Source organism: Pinus tabuliformis, chromosome 5_2, assembly GCF_031772625.1.
Source record: "Pinus tabuliformis cultivar Carrire ecotype Pingquan chromosome 5_2, CPIR1, whole genome shotgun sequence".
NCBI lineage: Eukaryota > Viridiplantae > Streptophyta > Pinopsida > Pinales > Pinaceae > Pinus > Pinus tabuliformis.
In genome coordinates, this window is record NC_142306.1 from 363739911 (window position 1) to 363764211 (window position 24301).

The window sequence follows — 24301 nt, forward strand, 5'->3', positions numbered from 1 at the left end:
ATGTTTTGGAAAACACAATGATAACCCATTTAATGATGAAAGTAAAGCTAATGTGATGACATGGTGGTGGAATAGAGGTGAGAAAATGCATGAATTGAGAGAAAGTGGATGTTGAATGGAGTGTAAGTGGATGTAGTTTAAGGATAATTCTTAGGCCCAACACTTATCTGAAGGGAAAACCTCTTATGCTCTCAATAAGTTAGGATCCCTCTTTTGCCTCATGAAATAAATAAGTGCCGATGCACAATTCTTTGAAAAATGAAAAAAATGGAAAAAAAAGTAAAGGGTGAAAGAAGAGAAATGATTCTTTCGTAGTGAGGTGAAGAAAGTAACTCCATCAAGGTACTATCCAAGTTGATTGGCAGCAGAGCAATTCTTGTGGTACTGAAGTGACTCCATCGGGGTACTATCCAGGCTTGCTTGCAGTAGAGCAACACTAGAGATGAAACTAAAACTTTGACAATCTATATTAATTGTGCATCTATATACCCCTCATCACCAATCAAAACAACTGAGTTGACTTGGCTTGCTATCTATGTTATCGATAAAGATAACGGTAGAGACTACATATTTAACTCAAGCTAGTGAAGAAGTTATAACAATCGAAGAACTGAACAATACTTCCGGAAGAGTTGGACTCGATTTGCACAAGAGAAGGTCCATCGAGAGAGTTGGAGTTCTACAAGTGTGTTGCCAATGTTGTAGCAGCTACAACCACCCTCCAAACTTTTGACCATGCTTTGTTTTGGAGCATCCCTTCTAATCGAAAACAACTCATCTTGCACTGATCTAGGTACTTTTTCTTTGATTGAGCCTAATATTTTGCATCTTCTCTTGTGTTTTCTTACTTGGTTTAGTGTCTAACCCACAAGTTGATCTCTTGGCTTGCTCTTGATCCAGTTTTGGGCTTGCCTTAGAGAACTATGTAATCCTTGAGGAAAACTAGCCTTGCTCCTAGGAATTGCATAGTTCAAGCTGATAGTGAGCCTTGAGCTAAAAAATTGAGAAACACTAGATGATATCTATTCTTGAGCTGGGGAATTTCATAAAACATGAGAGGCAGCCCAGAGCCACTTAGCCCACAAATTGCGAAGAAGCCTTTCTGCTCAAAAGCTGCTTAGTGCATGAACAAGAGAGTTTCTGAGTTCTTCCTAGAATTTTCCGATATCTTCGGGAAATGCATGGAAGTTTTCTAGAAAAATATAAATTTAAGAAGCATCCCTAGGAAGTAGGTGTTGTACCTCTGAGGTAGTAGTAAGTCAGCTACCAATGCCAGAGCATCTAAAATAATTGTTTTGGGGTTTTTGGTTTTAGTTTTGGAAGACCAATGAATGAAGACAGATGTAGAATTGAAATACTTAATCCTTTGGGTGATATTAATATGTCAGCAAAGGGCTGCTATAAAGCTTTACACAGTGATATAGATCAAAAATAGTGGTGAGAGGAAGACAGAAAATACTATCATTATCACAGTTTCCAGACTGTAAAACAGAACAATCATAAGTAGGAAAACCTTCTAAACTATGTTCTAAAGGTTCAAGGTAGTATACTTAAGCTTACATAAGATGCTAATGATTTATTGAATAGGGGGGATTAGCTAAACAGACAGTTCATTAATCCATTCTCTTAATAGATGATCACTTCAAGAGCTTATAGGAATAAATTGAGACACAATTATTCCTACATAAATATCTCTATAAGTCACAAGCATATGAAGAAAGACATAATGATTGATAACTGGAAAAACTTATAGGATAACACGAACTGTGTAAAACCAAATTCAGAATCCTCTGCTTTGTATTAAGGTTCCAGAAAGAGTGAGTGCATCAAGTGTCTACAAAATCTTCCTTCAAAGGTGCAACCAGGTTCAAAGTAGAATGAACAGTCAAGACTTTACAATCAATGAGTAATGAACCCTGAACTTTGAACCCATAACAACTCAAGAAGAGAGTTATTTATACAATAATGAAACCAAGGAAATATCCTAAAACTGATTAAGATTTATTCTAGGAAAGGAAATATCTTCATACACGAAGATAGGGGTAGTTGTTGAACTGCTTCTTGCTGTCCCTTTTATTTAGGTTGTGTTGGCTTTGTTGTTTGATATTCTGCCCCTTTAAGCTGCTTATTTGTTTGTATCCTTTATGCTGGTGAATTTCTTCATTTGATCTTTCATTTGATACTCTTTTAACTCTGTAAATATCCTTTAACCTGTTGAGTAGCCATTACTGTGTTCCTTTTTACCTTTACTATGCATTTTAGGTTTTTACTGTGTTTTTCAACATTAAATCCCTTTATATTTGTCTTCAAACTGTATGCAGGCTTTTTCTTTGTAAGCATGGAATAAAAGTCTTTAACTGCAAAACATAGAAATTGTTAAGAAAACCTAGGCAACAGAGGAGGACATCAATGGATTTATTGAGCTCAAAAGGATATTGGAAGGAGTCCAGAGCGTATCGGAAAAAGTGATGGTTTTGTTTGGTCACAGAGGCTTATAGAGGGTTTACTGTAAAAATAGGCGAAACAAAGGAAAAATGGTGATTTTTGCATTTAAACAGAAACAACCTTCTTTTTGAAATATGGGGCAAAGTGAATAGTGGTCATTTTGTTGTTATGCGGGAGGTAGTTTTGGTTTTCTTTGCATTGCTCTATGAGGTGTGGGTGCTTTTGGGAGGGGTCACACGAAAGAATGTGAGCTTGAAACGTAGCAAAGGGAACAGTGGAATACTGCTTTTCGGGCAGGTAATGATCATACAAAGAGCCAACCTGAAATAACTGAGAATTGTTGGATTTGAATGCCTTAGATCGGACAGTAGTGGAGTGAAAGTGTAGCACGGAGGGGCCCAATCAATTAATGATGGTGGCAATGGCTTTATTATGGGTTAAAACTGAGATTAGCGGTTTAAATGGAAGTTTAGGCTATTTCTTTGTTTAAATCATAAAAAGCAATTTAACAAAGAAATCATTTGCAAAATAGATATGGCGGACTTGAAATAATTTGAATGCGGGCAGATAAATGGTATCGGGTCCGAGTTGACATCGCATATTGCAATCACGATTTAGCGGAGGAAGGCCCATCGCAAAGGAATGCCATAGGGGCTAGACGCGACATGGAAATAAAACATGGTTAAGACTATGACCGGATCTGGGTTCCCATCACATATTGGAGATCGCAATGGCAGAGGGTATATGCTTTAACCAGTACTTGCGATGGGGGTGGATGCATGATGGCAATGAATCATAATATATATTGCATTGGGTTTGGGACCATTGCAATCGCATAGGAGAGTGTATTGATATGAAAGGCTTGCAATGCGATATTTTAATTAAAATCCATATTTTTATAATAAAAGTTAAGGTTTCAGGTTATTTAAATAAAGGAAGTTAATATATATGAGAAAAGGAAATTTTAGGGATTTAATACTATAGGTTAGTGTTAATATGAAAATATCAGTGAAAAGGGAAAATACATGCGAAAAGGGGAAATATACTAAGTATAATGCTTTTTATGAGTTATTTGCTTTTCATATATGCATAATTACTTAAGGTAAACATCTTTTTGTGGGTTTTTTGGGTTAAAATGGATTTAGCATGGGGTTTTCACTTTTCTTAGGTAAAAAGGATTTTAACCTGAGGAAAAGTGGTTTTTATGGAAAATGAATGAATATGAATGTATGAAGGTGGGAAGGGGAAATTAGTGAATATAGGGATGAATGGGGATGAGGGAAGTTAATTAATTGATCTTGTAGACCTTCATTTTCTTTGTGTAATTACCTCATGGACATAGAAACATATAGTAAAACATGATAAATGTACATTTTGTCCAATCAATCATCATACTTCTGCAACCTTCTTCTACTTACCCTTTGTTTATCCTATCACTTTTTCTTCACTTAATGGGTGCATTTAAGCTAGCAAACCATTTTCCTTTCTTTTTATTTTACAAAAGCAAACTATCTAATTCTAACCTTATAACATCCAAGGGCTCAAATTAAACTGATGAGCACCTTATTATTCTCTACGTAACTACTAATCTTCCAAGATTAAATAGTTTGGCGAGATATTTATTTTCTATTTATAACATCAAATTTAAAGCATGAAGTAGTCAAGATTAAACTATTTGACTATCATGGGTTGTGGCATTTATGACAAGCTGCACACAACCATTATTTTGCAGGAACAATAGTAGTGGCATTTAGACTTGCTCACTTTCAGAGTTTATTTGTTTTCTTTTCTTTCTAACCTAACATTTTCTTTTTGTCTTGATTGTTTAGGACATCTAACCTAACATTTTCTTTGACATGGACATCATCATCAAGGTATTTTCTTTAAAAACATTTTATTCACCATTGTGATGTCCATATCCTAACTTAACATTTTTTCAAATATTCTATCTTATCAAAATCAAAAAATGCTACAACATTGGCTCCAACTGGGGTCTGCTTTCTCCCGTAGAATGCAGAGAGCCTGCAGATCCATGTGCCTTCTCCTCGAGCTATGGAGTCCTCGCTGTAAGAAAATCACACTGACATCTTGAAAGGTAAAAGAAAACCAGAGTATTTACAATGAAAACTATTTCAACTTCTTAGTACTGAATTTAATGTTTGAGAAATCTTCCATTTATAGGACAAGTGGAATATAGCCCCTCAAGATTCTGCAACACAAAAGTGTTGTTACCCTTCACTTTAGCAATTGCTAAGGGTCCAAACCATAGATTGTCAAATTTTCCATGCTTTCCTTTCTCTTCTCTCCTGGAATCCCATCTTAGAACTATATCACCGTCCTTAAAGTCTCTTTCCCTGGCTCTTCTGTCAAATAGGGTCTTCATCTTATTCTCATATTTCATTAATTTATATTGAACTTCATCTCTGTTTTCATTAAGTTCAATAATCTGATTTATCCTTCTTGAAAAATCATCAGGTTCATCTGTTGAATCCTGTAGGAATTTTAAAACTGGGAAGGCCAAATTAGTAGGGAATATTTCATCTTTCCCATAGACTAACTAAATGGAGATTTGCCAGTTGATCTCTTTGGAGTAATTCTGTTTGCCAATACTGCATAAATCAAATGTGAATCTCAGCTCTTCTTATGATCAGCTAGAGTCTTTTTTATTACCTTTACAAGGATTTTGTTGGATGAATCTGCAAGGCCATTACCTTGAGGGTAGTATGGAGTTGAATGATGTAACAAAACTTGATATTGCTGGCAAAAGTCATTCACTTTAACACTAGAAAAATCTTCTGCATTATCAGTGAAAATTTGGTTGGGCAACCAAATCTAGATAAGATATTTTCCTCAATAAACTTAATTGCTACTGCATCAGTAGCATTTCTGACTGGAATTGCTTCCACCCATTTAGTAAAGTATTCTGTTGCAGTGAGGATCCATCTATGCTGATTACTTGAAGTGGGGTGAATTTCTCCAATAAAATCTAATCCCCATTAAGAAAGAGGTGTTGAATCTATTGATGGAACGAGTGGAAGAGCTCCTAATTTTTGTTTACTAGCAAACATTTGACAAGGAACACAACCTCTGACATTTTCCCCTACTTATAAGAACAATGTGGACCAATAAAATCCCCCCCTCAGAATCTTGTATGTTTTTTCTCTCCAAGCATAATGTTCCCCACAAAATCCTGTATGAAACTAATCAATGATTCCTTCAGTTTCTGATTCTGTTAAACATAATAACAAAATATTCAGTGGATCTTTCTAGTATAAATTTGCATTTATAATGCAGTACTTGACTGATTTTAACTTAAGGGTTTTACACTGTGTTTTGGAGAATGATGTTGGACACTCAAAATGGATCAAGAAACTTACAATATCTTGATACCAGTTTGACAAAACAAGAATTTTTCATCAATGTGTATAGGACTGATCTGCTCTGAAGGTAGAGGTTCTTCTGGATTCTCCCCTTCATGATGAATGGAAGGTTCTTTTCGATTCTCCCCTTTAGGATGAAGGGAAGGTTCTTGTGGATTCTCCCCTTCTACAAGGAGAGAAGGTTCTTGTGTATTCTTCCCTTGTATTTCTAAAAAATAATTAATTCCAAGTACTTTGCAGTTGGATTCAGCTAGAAGCTTGGCTAATCCTTAACCTTTTACTAGCTTGGTAATCTTGATAGTTAGATCAAACTCTAGAATTTGAGTGACCCATCTACCTCTTTTCCCATCAATGTCTGGTTGAATTAGGAAAATTTTCACAGCACTATTAGGAACATAAGTAGTAATACGTGAATGTAAGAAATACATTCTGAATGATTTTAAGGCTTGAATGAGGGCATAGGCTTGCTTCTCAATGATGGCATACTTAAGCTCAACATCTCTCATAACCTTGCTGAAAAAGGCTATGGGTTGGTCATGTGAATCTTCATTTTTCTGTAATAGAACAGCAAGAATGGTTGTTTCAGAGGAAAAAGAGAAAATACTAAATGGCTTAGTATAATCACGGCTGGCTAAGGTGGGAGCTCCAGAGATATCCTTTTTATTTGTTCAGATGCATGCCTAGAAGAGGGAGTCCATTTGATTTCAAGGTCCTTTCGGAGCATATCAGTTATATATTTTACAATCTTTGCATAATTTGGAAGAAACCTCCTTAGAAAATTAATCTTTCTTAGAAAAGCTTGAATCTCCTTCTTGTTTCTAGGTAAGGCAAATGTTTCAATGGTAGATACTTGTTTGGGGTCAATTACTACTCCTTCCTTTGAAATTATATGGCCCAATAGTTTTCCTTCTTTGACAGCAAACAAGGACTTCTTATGGTTCAATGATATTCCAAATTTTCTACACCTTTCAAAAACCTTCATCAAGTTCTTTAGATGTTTTTGATCGTATTTAGAAAAAATAGTTATGTCATCAAGGTAAATAACCAGAAATTTATTTAATTGACCCATAAAAGCTATGTCCATAGCTCTCTGAAATGTTGTTCCAACATTGGTTAAGCCAAATGGCATCCTAGCGTACATGAATGTACCATAGGGTGTAGTAAAGGTTGTCTTTTCTCTGTCTGTTGTATCAACATTCACCTGATTGTAACCTGAAAAACCATCAAGCATAGAAATTATTTGTGCTCCTGAAACCATTTGAAGTAACTAATCCATTCTTGGCAAAGGATGATTATCTTTTAATGATGCTTTGTTCAAATTTCTAAAATCCACATAGAGCCTTATTTCTCTATTTTTCTTTCTAACAGGAACTAGATTTGCAACCTAATTAGAGTATCTAAGAGGGAGGATGATCTTAGCATCTCGCATTTTCTTTATCTCCCTTTCTACAGTTGATAGAAGGGCTGGATTTATCCTTCTAAGTTTACGTTGATAAGGTTTTTCTTCAAGCTTCAAAGGAATTTTATGTTGTATTAATGAAGTATCATAGGTCTTTAGATCAGGATGAGTCCAAGCAAAAACATCCTAATAATTTCTAGTAACTTAAGATATTGAGCCTTGATCTCAGTGTCTAGAGATGCACATATTTTGATGTTTTTGGTATCTTCATTAGTTCCAATGTTAATCTCTTCTATGTTATATTTTGAAGAAATGGACTGAGGGTTTCGGAGGACATCATTTTGATCAAACAATTTTTCTAAAGGAATAAGTATTTTTGGAATAAAATTGTTAGATAATTGAATACTGTCATGATTAGCAATTTGGGTTTTAAAATCTGAAGTATCATTTCCATTTGTATTTTCATTTATTTCAGTTCTATCTTCATCAATTTGTAGAAATTAAAAATCATCTATTACCTGCAGAAATGATTTCAAATGTTCATAATCTTCGAATATTTTCCAATGTTTCATATTATATGGGATAGATGGCCTATATTTGACTTGTATCTGATAGGGTACATCAGTATGCTCAGGAATTTTAAAAGAGCTAGCAGATACAACTAAGGCATCTACATGAATATTCTGATCTCTGGTGATATGAGTCAAATTAAAAGCATCAAAGAAGTTTTCAACTGAATCCCATACTTCATTTCGGTAGGACCTAAGTCTAGGGTGCTTGGTCTGGCAAGCATTTCTTACTTGCTTAACAATAAGTTCTGAATTAGTAAAGACACTTAAGTTTTGAACTTTTAAGCTTTTTGCTAATTTCAATCCTAAAAGGAAAGCTTCATATTTAGCCACATTATTTGTAACTTCGAAGTCTAATTTACATGATTGGGTTATATTTTCTCTTTTAGGTGAAATGAAAACTACTCCAGCTCCTACCCCATCTTTCGTGTAAGAGCCATCAAAGAAAAGTTTCCAAATATTAGTTTGGTTTGGTTCAAGACTTTCAACTACCTCTTCCATTTTGACTTGAGTTTTATGTTGGTTTGAAAACAACCAAAGTCTTGATCTATTGCATAAATTGGATGGTTCCTTAGCTGGTCAGTCTTACAAATAGTATGTACAAACCTTACCTCTCTATATAATCTTAATTGCTCTCCTTTATAAACAGGAATAGTAGCATATGACATATCCATTTGTAGAGTTCCCCTTAATTTGGCATAGTAAGACCTAGAAAGGAGCATTCCAAATTTGGTAGGGATATCTGTCACAACAATATCAAGTACTACACTTTTCACTGGAATTTGGGCAAGGGTAACCACTAGATCCTTGATCAATCCTAAACAGGGCACCCTTTTAGAATCAAAGGTGTACAAGTCATGGTAGGATTTAGTTATGTTGAGTTTAAAATGGTACATGATAGATTTTGGCATAAGGTTGTGTGATTCTCTTGAACCAAGCATACAATTATACAACATGGAATCATTTGTTTTAAGAGTTACATAGAAAGGAGGCACTCTCTCATTTATTATGTCTGAACTAGGGCCAAAAGCTACTGTTGGTTTTTCATCTTGCAGACTTATGACATCACCTTCAACATCAACTGAGGTATTTTGTATCCATTTTGTGACTTGGTTTTTATAACCAGGGTTTTTGGAAAGTTCTGACAGTGGAATTGGGATCTTAACTCCCTCTAATTCTTTTTCAACAGTAAATGTACTCAAAATGTTTTTACCAGTTTGGGTAGTATCAATTGATTGATGTAAGGGCTGAATAAGAGTTGTTTGAGCTTCAACAGTTTTCGTACGTGGTTCAATTATTGGAGTTTCCTTTGGAGGTCTCCCAGGACCAGGCCTAGGCCTAAGATCATATCTCTTGTTTAATTCTTCAATTAAAAATTCATAGAAAGCATGATATTTAGAGACTTGTGAAGCTTCCTGATCTTCTTGAACCTGATTTTGTTGTGAGAGAGGAATGATGGTTGTTTGATTGGAAGAAGAATTCATACTGTTAATATCTTCAGTAATTGTCATAGTATTATCATTAGGTTGTTGGTCATCTATCAATAGAGGAGTAGGAACCTATTGATCATTGCTAGGTCTCTAAAGAATTTGTAGTGGTCGATTTCTTTTATACTGACCTTGATTTTGATTTTGGGGTCTAGCAACTATTTGTTGTATTGTCCTAGGTTGGGTCGCAATCTTTGAAATCATATTTGATAGGTTTCTAATAAGAGATATTATTTCATATATTTTTGAGTCTTCTGATTTAGTCTTAGAGGAACTAGAGGATTCTTGAACAGATTTGAGTTTTCTTTGGGCCTTTTCTTCCTTATGTTTTAAAGAAGTTGAGGCTGCCCTATTTGCTTATACTTCTATAGCGTTTGTTTGCATATCTTCAAGAGTTCTTGAAGTTCTTTCTCATAGCATAACAAAAAAATCATCATCAAAAGCTTTAGAAAATCTAGACTTAGTTGCTGCTACATGGGGCTTACAATCAGTAGGCATTTTTGATAGAGTTTGTTGGATCTTTTGATAAAATTTGATACTAGTTCACTGAAGTTCCTCTTAAGCTCTTCAAATTCTGTGAGGAAGTAAAGAGGATCATTTTTCACACCCCATTGATTTTTAAATATGGTTGTAAGCTCTTCCCTTTCTAATGGAAGTTGCTGGTAACTGCCTAAACCAAATCCTCACATTTCCTTCAAGTGACTATACAAACAATCTCATATAAATTTTTTCTTGTTTAATATTCATATTGTCTGCAAAGTCTAGGAAAGCTTGAAGATGGTCCTTAGCTGAGGGACTAGTTTCTCCATTGTACTTGGGAAGGTATTTTAAGTATCCAGCTGGGAATGCATCAAGGTTACTAGGTAAGACTAAGGCAACATATCTAGCATGTAAAATAGGTCGGAAAGCCATGACAGTAGGTGGTGTATGAAGTGCTTGACATGTATGAGGTTGTCCAGGTGGAGTATGTGGTGTTTGTGTGGATGTAGAGGATGAAGAAGAAGTAGAGGAAGAAGATGGTGATTAAGGGTTGATGAACTAGTTAGAGGTGAAGGAGGAGGAGATCTCCTGAAAGACTTCAAAGGAGTCTTAAGAAATAACTTTGGGACCTGTAAAGGAATACCTTCTTTTGTTTCAAAGAGAGGATTGGTATATATAGAGAAGGTCTCCTCAGATTGGTTAGAAGAAGAAGCTTCAGGTTCGTCAAACATGGAAGGAAATGGATAAGTGGTAGGAGATATAAAATCTATGTGTTTATATTCTATTAGGTTAATTCCGAACTCATATTCAGTTTTAGGTGATCCTGGTGGTAGTGTGGGTATTGGATGAGATTCTAATGAATGAATAAGGTAGGCTGATTTAAAATCAACTCCTCTGTTTAGAAGTTCAGCAACCCTAGGTGATAAATGGGAGTAATCAGGATCAGATGGGATATTAATATAAGGGTTAAATGATTCTAATTCTTTAGACTGTAGGATTGAAGAGGAAGAAGAAGATGGTTGGTGTCCCCTTTTAGAACTGACTTTATTTAGAAGCCTTTCAGGATCTGACAGTGGACTAACTATGTCAGCTTCTGAACGAGATCTGGTATGTTTAAAAGGTGCCAGCTTGGGAGTGTGGAGTTGCGTAGGTGAATGATTTTAAACTTTCTAAACCTTTAATCACCTTTAAAGGAAATTAATGAATGAATATCGTTGTCCCAAGGGAAACATAAATTAAATTTGTATCCTCAGCAACGACACTAGTCTGATGTTGTACCTCTGAGATAGTAGTAGGTCAGCTACCAATGCCAGAGCATCTAAAATAATTGATTTTAGGTTTTTGGTATTATTTTTGGAAGACCAATGAATGAAGACAGATGTCAAATTGAAATACTTAATCCTTTAGGTTATATTAATATCTCAGCAAAGGGCTGCTATAAAGCTTTACATAGTGATATAGATCAAAAATAGTTGTGAGAGGAAGACATAAAATAATATGATTATCACAGTTTCTAGACTGTAAAACAGAACAATCATAAGTAGGAAAACCTTCTAAGCTATGTTCCAAAGGTTCAAGGCAATATACTTAAGCTTACATAAGATGCTGATGATTTATTGATTAGAGGGGATTAGCCAAATAGATAGTTCATTAATCCATTCTCTTAATAGATGATTACTTCAGGAGCTTATAGGAATAAATTGAGACAAAATTATTCCTACGTAGATATCTCTATAAGTCATAAGCATATGAAGAAAGACATAATTATTGATAACTGGAAAAACTTATAGGATAACAAAAACTATGTAAAACCAAATTCAGAATCCTCTGCTTTGTATTAAGGTTCTAGAAAGATTGAGTACATCAAGTGTCTACAAAAGCTTCCTTCAAAGGTGTAACCAGGTTCAAAGTAGAATGAATAGTCAAGACTTTATAGGCAGTGAGTAATGAACCCTGAGCTTCGAACCCATAACAACTTGAGAAGAGAGTTATTTATACAATAATGAAACTAAGGAAATATCCTAAAACTTATTAAGATTTATTCTAGGAAAGGAAAGATCTTCATACAAGAAGATAGGGGCAATTGTTGAACTGCTTCTTCTTGTCCCTTTTAATCAGGTTGTGTTGGCTTTGTTGTTTGATATTCTTCCCCTTTAAGTTGCTTATTTGTTTGTATCCTTTATGCTGGTGAATTTATTCATTTGATCTTTCATCTGATACTCTTTTAACTCTGTAAATATCCTTCAACCTGTTGAGTAACCCTTACTGTGTTCCTTTTTACCTTTATTGTGCATTTCAGGTTTTTACTATGTTTTTCAATAGTAAATCCCTTTAGATTTGTCTTCAAACTGTATGTTGGCTTTTTCTTTGTAAGCCTGGAATAGAAGCCTTTACCTGCAAAACACAGAAATTGTTAAGAAAAACTAGGTGACAGAGGAGGACATCAATGGATTTATTGAGCTTTAAAGGATATTGGAAGGAGTCCAGAGCATATCGGAAAAAATGATGATTTTATTTGGTCATAGAGGCTTATGGAGGGTTTACTGTGAAAACAGGCGAAACAAAGGCAAAATGGTTATTTTTCTGTTTAAACGGAGAAACAACCTTCTTTTTTAAATATGGGGCAAAGTGAACAGTGGTCATTTTGTTGTTATGTGGTCCTAGGTGGTTTTGGTTTTCTTTGCACCGCTTTATGAGGTGCAGGCGGTTTTGGGAGGGGTCACCTGAAACAATGTGAGATTGACACGTAGCAAAGGGAATAGTGGAATACCACTTTTTAGGTAGGTAATGCTCGTACAGAGATCCAACCCAAAATCACTGAGAATCATTAGCTTTGAATAACTTAGATCAGACAGTGGTGGAGTGAAAGAGCAGCGCGGAGGGGCCCAATCAATTAATTATGGTGGCAATGGCTTTATTATGGGTTAAAATTGAGATTAGTGGTTTAAACAGAATTTTAGGCTATTTCTTTGTTTAAATCATAAAAACCAATTTAACAAAGAAATCCTTCGCAAAACAGATATGGTGGACTTGAAATAATATGAATGCGAGTAGATAAATGGTATCGGGTCCAGGTTCATATTGCATATCATAATGACAGTTTAGTGGAGGAAGACCCATCACAAAGGAATGCGATAGGGGCCAGACATGACATGGAAATAAAACATGGTTATACTGTGATTAGGTACGAGTTCCCATCGCATATCAGAGATCGCAATGGCAGAGGGTATATGCTTTAACTGGGACTTGCGATGGGAGTAGATGTGAAATGGCAATGAATCATAATATATATTGCATCAGGTCCGGGCCCATTGCAATCGCATATCGTAATGCAGGGAGAGTGTATTCATATGAAAGGCTTGTGATGCGATATTTTAATGAAAATACATAGTTTTATAATAAAATTAAGCTTTCGGGTTATTTAATAAAGGGAGTTAATATATATGGGAAAAGGGACTTTTAGGGGTTTAATACTATAGGTTAGTGTTAATATGAAAATATGAGGGGAAAGGGAGAATATACATGAAAAGGGGAAATATACTAAGTATAATGCTTTTCATGAGTTATTTGCTTTTCATATATGCATAATTACTTAGGGTAAACATCTTTTTGTGGGTTTTTTGGGTAAAAAGGAATTTATCATGGGGTTTTCACTTTTCCTAGGTAAACAAGATTTTAACCTTAGGAAAAAGGGTTTTTATGGAAAATGGATCAATATGAATGTATGAAGGTGGGAAGGGGAAATTAGTGGATATAGGGATCAATGGGGATGAGGAAAGTTAATTAATTGATCTTGTAGACCTTCATTTGTTTTGTGTAATTACCTTATGGAAATAGAAACATATAGTAAAACATGATAAATGTACATTTTGTCCAATCAGTCATCATAATTATGCAACCTTTTTCTACTTACCCTTTGCTTATCCTATCATTTTTTTCTTCACTTAATGGGTGCATTTAAGCTAGCAAACCCTTTTCCTTTCTTTTTATTTTACAAAAGAAAACTATCTAATTCTAACCTTATAACATCCAAGGGCTCAGATTAAACTAATGAGCACCTTATTATTCTCTACCTAACTACTGATCTACCAAGATTAAACAGTTTGGCCAAATCTTTATTCTCTATCTATAACATCAAATTTAAAGCATGAAGTAGTCAAGATTAAACTATTTGACTGTCATGGGTTGTGGCATTTATGACAAGCTACAGACAACCATAATTTTGCAGAAGCAATAGTAGTGGCATTTAGACTTTCTCACTTTCAGAGTTTATTTGTTTTCTTTTCTTTCTAACCTAACATTTTCTTTTTGTCTTGATTTTTTAGGACATATAACCTAACATTTTCTTTGATATGGACATCATCATCAAGATATTTTATTTAAAGACATTTTATTCACTATTGTTATGTCCATATCCTAACATAACGTTTTTTGAAATGTTCTATCTTATCAAGATCAAAAGATGCTACAACAGTACGGATCTATTATTAGTTTCCTGAAGGTGGTGCACACCTATCTTTAGAAGTTTCTGCCAATTATAGCTTTTGTCCTTGATCTCAGGCATGCATGTCATAAATTCCAATTTTCTCAATTCTATGTAATGGATTACTCTAGAGATCACTTTTACACTCGATCATCTTGCTCTAGCATTCATGAGGAGATCAAGGAACCTTTGGTGCGATCATCGTCGCTTTTCCAGGTGAGTTTTAATTTTCTAGTATTTTGCTACTTTTTCTATCTCTTTTTGTTTTTTAGCTTGTGAGAGTGATGTTTCACTTGTTTCTTTGAAAGCTTGTTGTCATTCTAACCTTTTTTAGCTTGTAGAAGTATTTTCTCAAGTTTTAAATTAACTTTCCCAAGTGTCACATGCGATACCCTATTTGTCCACCAATAATCGTTGTTGTGGAAACTCTCTTCACATTTCATTTTCCTTCAGTTTTATCAATTATTACACTTGTTTCACATACATGCAACAATACTGAGTTAGATCTGCACCCAAAATCACATCATCCTTTAGATCTGCTTGATTTTCACACTCATGAGTAAATTTGGGCTCCACATTCCTGGATCTCACACTTTAGTACATTGACTGCGTATTCTAGCAGCTCAAGGCCTCTGCCTTGGCTTATGGAATTACGTAAATTTTGTCCTGGCCTAGCCCCAATTACGTAGTGCGAGATTCTAGGAGCCAACTTCCTAGCTTGGCCACCCATTACACAGTCTCTCCTAGGCCTTGACCCATAATGAACTGCATATTGCACAGTTCCAGTCATCAAGCTTCGACACTGAGTATTTGGACTATGTGATGCATAGTTCCCACAATTAGTCAGTCACCATCGTCAGTCAAAATTACACAATCCTTGTCCCATTAGATGCCCTGATTTCTACTTGATTAGCCTGTAAAGTTAGATTTGTAAGAGCTATGTTTTCTTGCCATGAGTGTCCTTTTTGTGCCACAGGTACCACACTTGTGAAGCACTTCTTTCTAGCAATAATTGTACGATGGCACGAAAGAGAGATGCTTCAAAAGATGCCATTGAAAGGAGCATTGGGGAATCAGTTGAGGAAGCGCCACTTTACTCGCCAATATATGTGGACACTCAATTGTTCATAGAAAATGAGTCAATACTAACATTGAAACAAGTCCAGTAGTAGTGACAGAAGGAAAAAGTCTAGTACAATATTAGGGATAGAGGAATTTTTTGACATAATAGAGGGGGAAAAAAGATCCAAAGTGAAATCAGATTTAACCTTCATGCAGGAAGCTTTGGCAGTAGAAGCATAGGACATAGACAATAAACTAGAGGAATATATAAACGTAGAGCTCGCAAGAAGCAGAATTGAGATCCCAGAAAGTAGAACAAGAATGGAAGGAAGAATGAGAGCTGAGGAGGAAATAAAAGGAAGAGAATTAGAAACATGAAGAAGGACAAAGGCAAGGTGAAATGACAAAGGAAATAGTGCACATATATGTCGAACAATTGGAACAAACAAAAGTAGGGGAGTAAATTCATCAAGGAATCGGTGATAGTGTCGAACCCCAAGAAAACATCCAACTGCCATTTCCCAAGCTAACTTCACATATCTAGGAGAAACAAGCTCAAATGTTTAGTACCTGATGACTAAGAATGAAAAACTAGTAAAGGACTTGCAAACTTCCATGAAAGAGGTAGAAACTTTGAGCATCAATGCAGAATGAAGTTTCCGTAATAAGGGGGATGAGGAAAGCAAGACTTGCTAAAGTATCAATACTTGAGGATACCATGTAGAAGCTCTATGACGGATTTGTCATCATGCATAAAGAAGTTGTTTGTGTGCATGGCCTACAACGGTGAAGCAAAGAGTTTTTTCAAACTCTCAAGAACATACTTACTACCATCACCCATGTGCAAGAGTGGAAAATGCAGTACCAAGGTGCCCCTATTGACTTAGTAAAGAAGATGAAGCCACAGGCAGAGATGAAGAAAGGAAAGGTCTGAATGTTGATCCAAAACTACAGGCAGCTCACCCAATTTACCTATAGCATACATGCCTCATATGTGTGGTTGTACAGTAGTTTGGATGTCATGGTGAGAAATCATAGGATCCCATCAATTAGTTCCCTCACAGATGCTAGAGCCAAGAACTAAGTCTATCTAGAGATCGATAATTACATAGAGCAGGTAAGACAAGATGCTAGTTGGAAAGACTTGGATCTCAACATATACAACATGTAGAAGTACATCGGTGGTCTTGTCAAGGTCAACACCATGATGCACATGCTTCAAAACTAGTTGGATACATGTTCCAAGACCATATAATCGGATGCCATGGAGGCAATAATTTGCTATGAGAAGGACACCATCAACCAGTTTAGGGACATCATCACCTAGTACTAATCTTGGCATTAATATGTGATCGAGAAGCACCAAGTGGAAATTTTCGAGTTGGTCTTTCCCGAGACTTCGGAGTCATAGTGTTTTGTATTGTTAAGTTGTCTCTATTCTATTTTGACTTACATGGGTACATGTGGAAATTGGAATTTATTGGTAAATATGTTGTAGGTGAAATTCCAAGTCTCATTAGTGGAATGTGAAAGGTCATCATGTTATGTAATGAGTTAATTGTAAGGAAGTTGGAGAGTCATGATGGTATTCAAAGAGTCACAAAGAAGAATATCAAGGGTCCCAATCCTTTGTTATAAATAGAACCTAATAACTCATAGAATAGGCTTTTCGAAGCCAAGCTTTTAGCTAGGATTAGGCTTACAAAAGACTTTTGAGTATTGTAACGAGCCTTGGCTTCTCCATAACTTAGAGCGATTATAATTCTTTAGATGATTAGGTGTTCTTGACTGTATTGTTCCACTATTAGGGCTAGTGGTCGCCAATCATGTATGTATGGATGGAAATTTCACTTATAATAGTAATATCATAGCCAACAAACTTTCATGCATATGTTGTTATTGTAGTTGGATTATTCTGGTTCCTTTAGCAAGGTGTGTTGTTTAATTTACACATTTGCGTATGAACTACTTTGTATGCAATTGTATGAATCCTATTGAATGTGTGTTGTTGGATTATCCTATCACTTTAATTTGTGGAATATTCCACAGTTTAGCTTGTGATGTCATTCTACTCATGTGTCCCTTTCAAGTTGTGTACTATTATAGGCTTGGTGCACTTCCTTTTCCCCTCCGTGTGTTAGAACCCCCATGCATCGCACTTGACTCTCTACAGGGTCACACACTTGCTCTCACCCAAAGTTATCTTACTTACCTCTACGTGCTAGCACGATCAAGGAATTACACTACCAGCCACTATTGGGACTCTGTTATACAACTAGCTCACAAAATAGAAAAAAAGATAGATCAAAAACTTCAAAATCAGCGTCTTCAAGGGGGAAACCTCCTTTACACTACACAAATGAATAATTCTTGGATGATACAAATGACAAGATCTCCTTTCTATATATAGGAGGAGTCTAAGTGATCCCAATATAATTAGAGCCTACATAACAATAATATTTTAGGGGAAGAACAATAACAATAGTGGGCTTCTATGGGGAACAATAATAACAACATGGGGACTACATGGGCACAACAATACAATAAGGTGGTTTCACTAATAACAATAAAGTGCTACAGTAGTAGTATAGGGACCTAACATGCCCATCTCCATCAAAAAGGTGTTGTCCTCAATGCTTGAGTAGTTTTGGATGCTTCTGTATAAAATTTTCATTATCCCATGTGTAAACTTCAGCTAGTGAGTTCTTCCACCTTATGAGATATTCTGAAATTGATCAATTTCGTAATAATCAGGTTCTTGCTTCCATGACTACTTTAGATTCCTGTATTATTTTTCCTTCCTCGTTAAGTTCTGGCAATATTGTTTGAACTGGGAGCTTGTCACCTATAACCTCCTTTAAGCATGAGACATGGAAAAATGGGTGCACTCAGGAAGATGCAGGGAGCTCCAATTTGTATTCCATAGTACCAATCTTTTGCAACACCTTGTAAGGACCATAGTACTTTCGTTATAATTTATTATACTTCTTAGCTTGTATGAGGAAATTTGTTTATATGGTTGTAGTAGTAAAAATACACAGTCGCCTACATCAAAACTTCTTTCACTGTGATGTTTATATGCCTATTGTTTCATTCGATTTTGTGCCATAGAGAGATTATCCTTTAAAAGTTAGAGAACTTTGTTTTGATGCTCAATGTAATCTTCCACTGCTTGAACCTTAGAATTTTCTCTTAAACATGACGTGATGGATGGTGGATGATATCCATACAATTACATAAATGGGGTCATTTTTTCTGTTGTATGGAAGGAACTATTATACCACCATTCAGCTAGAGGTAACCACTTGACCCATTATGTTTGTTTATCAGATACAAATCAGCAAAGCTATCCTTCCAAACATTTTTTTAACTATCTCTGTTTTTTCACTAGATTGAGAATGATAATATGAGCTATGAGCTAATTGAGTACCCATACAAGAAAATAATTTTGTCCAAAACTTTCTAGTGAAAATGGGATCTCTATCACTTACAATAATCTTTGGGTTTCCATGTAGCTTCTGAATTGTTCCAATAAATATAGTAGCAACTATACTGACTTTAAATGGATGTGATAATGCACAAAAATGTGCATACTTGGTAAGTCTATCAACTACCACCATGATGACACTCTTTCCTTCGGACTTGGGTAAAACTGTAATAAAATCCATTGAAACCTCCTCCCAACATTGACATGGAATGGCTAAAGGTTGTGATAGACCTGGGGTCTTAATTGTCTGCACTTTATTTTGTTGGAAAACCAAACATGCTGCCACAAAATTTTGAATATGAGATTTAAGGCCTTCCCAAAAAATTCCTTCTTGACCCTGTGGTAACATTTTAAAAATCTCGAGTGCCCTCCTAAGGGAGAGGAGTGCAACTCGAAAAGAATTTTTTGTTTGAGTTGGGAATTATTACAAATATATAAGTGATCTGTGTACCATAATGAATCATTCATTTTTCTAGCTAAATGTATGATATATATTGGGATCTTACGACAACTTTTGAATGAGCATCCGCACTTCTTCATCATTCTTCAATTTATCTCGTGCTTCAGTTATCCAATCTAGTTGGATAATATAAATGGCCCAAATAAATCCATCCACGTCTGCATCCTTTCTTGAGAGTGCATCTGCAACAACATTTTTCTTCCCTTTTTTGTAGATGATTTCAAAATCCCTACCCAACATCTTTGTGACCAATTTTTTCTGATTTTATGAAGATAATATTTGTTCCAAAATGTATTTAAGAAAATCATGATCTGTTTTTACCTAGAAGTGTCTTCCCATTAGGAAAGGTCTCCATTGCTTTAGTGCATGTAGTATTGCCAACATTTCCTTCTCATAAATAGGTTTGTGTAAATACTTTCCTTTAATTAGAAGACTTTAAAAAGAAATGGGTCTTGCTTCTTGCATCAAAACAACACCAATTCCATTTCTTGAGGCATCACATTCCATAATAAAGGGATGTGAATTCTAGAATAGCTAAGATCGGTGCTTGGCACATTGCCTTTTTAAGATGTTCAAAGGTCTTCGTTGCCGTTGGATTCCAAGAAAATTCATCTTTCTTCAATAATGATGTTAGAGGTGTCGTTATTCTCCCATAATTCTCGATAAAATTGTGATAATACCATGTTAACCCGAGAAATCCTTGAAGATGATTTATGGTTGTGGGGATTTTCCATTCTTTAATGACTTTAATTTTGTTAGGGTCTACCTTACCACCCTCATGAGATACAATATGACCGAAATATTCCACCTCTTGTAATCCAAAGAAACATTTGGAAGCTTTTGCATATAATTGTTTTTCCTCCAATAGTTTGAGCACCCTATCAACATATTGAACATGATCCTTCTAGGACTTGTTGTAGATTAGTATATCATCAAAAATACTAAAAAAAAATTTCTAAGGAAGGGTTTGAAAATGGAATTTACCAAAACTGGAAATGTTGAAGGTGCATTAGTAAGGCCAAAAGGCATGACGAAAAATTCATAACTACCCTCATGAGTTCTAAATTTTGTTTTTGGAATGTCTTTGTTATTCATCCTAACTTAATGATACCCTGAATGAAGATCGAACTTGGTGAAGTAAATTGCTCCATGTAATTCATCCAACAATTCATCAATAACAGGAATAGGACATTTATCTTTAATAGTGATCTTGTTGAGCTCCTTATAATATGGACACATGTTCCATGATCCATCCTTCTTGTGCACCAATACTACTGTAGCAGAGAAATAACTTTTACTAGGTTGAATTATACCATCCTCCAGCTTTTCTACAACCATAGATTCAATGTCACTCTTTTGGGCATACAAATATCTGTAAGGCCTGATGTTTGGAGGAACAGTTCCTGGAATCAAGTAAATCACATGATCTTGATCGTGAATAGGTCGGATGCCTTTGGGCATCTCAAACACCTTAGCATGATTGTCCAAGACTTTTTGGAGATCTGGAGAAATAGATGATTTTCATGTTTGAACCCTTAGTGAGCATAATTGTGCAATTACGTCCCGTTGTTCTTTCTTCAGAAGGTTTTTCATGCCATTAGAGCTAATTATATTTCTTGGTTTCCTTTTAATACCCCTTAATTCAACTTCCTTTCCTTCCCAAAAAAAATTCTTGAAAATTCTTGAAAATTGAAAGCTATCATCCCTAGAGACTGTAACCATTGGACTCCTAGTACAGCATTAGCACCACCCATGGGAATGGAAATCATTGGACTATTCAAGAGATATTCCCCCATGGTTGGCTTGATATTATGACACTTTCTAGAGAAATTTATAGTTCCTCCATTTGCAGCCATTACTTGACACTCTAGTGCTAGATATAGGAAGCAACTTAATTCCTTGGCTATCTTACAATGAACAAAATTATGGATACTACCTGAATCAATCAACACTAATACCTTTTTCTTATTGATATATCCTTCTATCTTGAGAGTTTTAGGAGGTGTAATTCCTACCAATGCATTACAAGACATGGTCAGATTCATTTATTCTTTCTCTAGGGTTGGTTCCTACTGTATATCCTCATATTTTGATATTTCTTGTTCCTTTTCTTCTTCCTATTCACAATCAATGTGTAATAAATTCTTCTCAGCAAACTTATGACATTTAATGTATTTGTTATCACAACTATAACAAATCCCTTTTTCTCTTTTTTCCTCCAATTGTTGTGGTGTCAACCTTGTAGGTTTTGGAAGACTAGGAGCAACAACACTTCCATCTTTATAGTTGTGAGTGGTAGACTTCCTTGTTGCCATAATTTTTCGTTCAACTTTTCCCCCCACCCTAAATGCCTTCTCCAATGAATCAGGTTTCGAAAGGCGAGCCTCATGTTAGATGTTATATTTTAAAGTCCATATGAAGACATTAATCGTATACCCCTCTACAATATCAATTACCCTAATATTCAATTTTTGGAAGTCTTCAATGTGATACGCCATTGAACCCTTTTGTTTGAGATTTATCAATTGGCTAAAGAAGGTGTTGCTCTTTGTATCTACATAATGTGCTATCATTTCCTCCGTAAAAATTAACTAGGTGACAAGTGTTTTACGAGAACAAATCCATATATACCATACAAAATGATTGTGTTCTAAAAAAAATATGTAATTCATACCTTTTGTGAGGGTTTCATATCATGTAGATCAAAATATTTCTCAATCTATAGTATCCAAGTTACTGGATCCTTTCCATCAAACTTCCTAATATCTATCTTTGGAATGTGGTGGTTCTTAAACCCCGCATTGGATTATTTAAAAACAAAATTCATATTTTTTGTCTTCATCATGATTTTTATGGATTTCCTTGTCACCACTAGGATGCCTTTCTTATAGAAACTTTGACATGCCTTCCTTTAACTCCCCTATCTTGACATTCATCATTTCTTCCATTTCTACTTTTCGACCATCATTCAAAACTGCCACGTACCTTTTTATCCCTTCTATCTTAGCTTCCATTCCATTCTTCAAACCATCCATCTTAGCTTCTGTTACTTTCTGTGAGAGCGAAATTTGTTGCACTTGGCCACGTTATTTTGATATATCATGTTGCATTTCTTCCTCTTCTTCATGCATCGTAATAGAGATTTTAGTTTGCTTACTATGTCTTTCCATTTTATTTATTTTGGGTCATAAATTAATTATATTTATGATTCCCTATTCCCTTTGAATCACTTCAAATTAAATTTTCAAATAAAATTTGAGCAAATTTTTAAAAATACACATCTTTTGCTTCCCTTGTAGGAGCATGATATTGAATTTGTTCTAGCTCTGTAATTTTGGATCTCCAAGGTTTGAAATTTCACCATATTGTAGCACTTTGAGTCCTATTTCTAACCCTGTATTCTTGATCGAGATTGGATTCTCCAAGAAATAGTCATGCCTAATCTCCCACGATGGCCTGATTATAGATTAGTTCAGTAGAGTGAACTTGTACGAAGTGCCACATGTCACTGTTTCAACCTTTGGCCCTAAAATTGATACCCAATAAACTAAACTCCATCCTATTTCTGAAACCTCTTACGAAGTTTGAATCTGATGCTCAGAGCGAAATGTATGACAATTTTCCCAAGGTCACCTATTTGAGATGGAATTTGGGAGTGTGAAAAAACCCTAACTTTCGTAGATCATATCTACGAAAATATAGTGAGGCAAGATTTGAAATATCATCATGAGTTTTATAACGATTTTGGCTCAAATGGGTTTTAATTTCATCTTCTGATATGGCGTAAACAACAAATTATAGTGCAAATACCACGATGGCCTATTGGAAGCAGTGAAACCCTACAATCCAAAGCTCTGATTTCAAATGTTATGCAACTAGCTCACAAAATAGAAGAAAATATAGATCAATGACTTCAAAATTAGACTCTTCAAGGGGGGAACCTCCTTTCCATTACACAAATGAATAATTATTAGATGATACAAATGACAGGAACTCCTTTCTATATATAGGATTCTAAGGGGTCCCAATATTATCAGAGCCTACATGTTAAAATTGGCAAATAGGGCCAAAATCCATGTGGGTCACCTTATTCATGGCTGATAATATTTTTCCTAGATTCCTCTCATCGAGAGGTGTAGGATTGATCTAAAGATCATCCGATTCCGATAAGTATCTATGGAGATATGAATTTATTTTCATTATGGAATAATTATCAAGCCGACTAGCATCTCATGTAGGCTCAAAAACCCAACAGACGCATTTATTCATCATCAAAATTTTGTATATAAATATAGGAGGTCTTTTCCTCATTTGGACACACACTCTCATCACATCTCTCTCTCTCCTGCAGAGAAAAGAAGCTCTTCTCATACTACGCAAAAAGGGACTCTTCTCTCAGACGTGTGGAAAAAAGGACACAGAATTTAGGGATGCAACTACAGATCGGAAGTTTGACCAACGTTAACCATCAGAATCTCTCTCAGAACTATGTTGTAGGTGGAACTGACTCTCCTCAGAAGGCTGCATTTTTTGGGGAAGTAATCAAGCCGATCTGACGGTCGGTTTGCAAGATATTGTCTACCCTAGTTTAGGGCTGATCTACGGTTTGCTGTTGTTGATGCAAATCAGATTTATGTACTATTTCTCTCTGCTGAATTATTGAATATAAAAAAAGATTTGATCAAAGTGTTCCCCCACATTGGGGTTTGTCCCTGGATAGTCGCCACATCTTGTATCTCTTGTCTTGGCTTGTTTTCTGCCAACCATTTAATGTTCTATCTGCACTTTACTTAATGTACATGTGATTGCCAATCTGTGGATAATAATAAGAAAAAGAAGTAAACTACTCTAAGCATAGAACATATCATCATTTAACATGGGATTAGAGCTGAGGTGAAGAAAAAGCCCAAGCAAGAGCAAGAGCAATCACTGAAGAGAATATTGGCAAGGCTATCCTAAAAGAACTATGGGGTCCTCAACACTCTTCCCTGCTGAAGACAAGCTCTGTGAGAAGTCTGACTATCACGGATGGAAGATGTCTCTCGATCT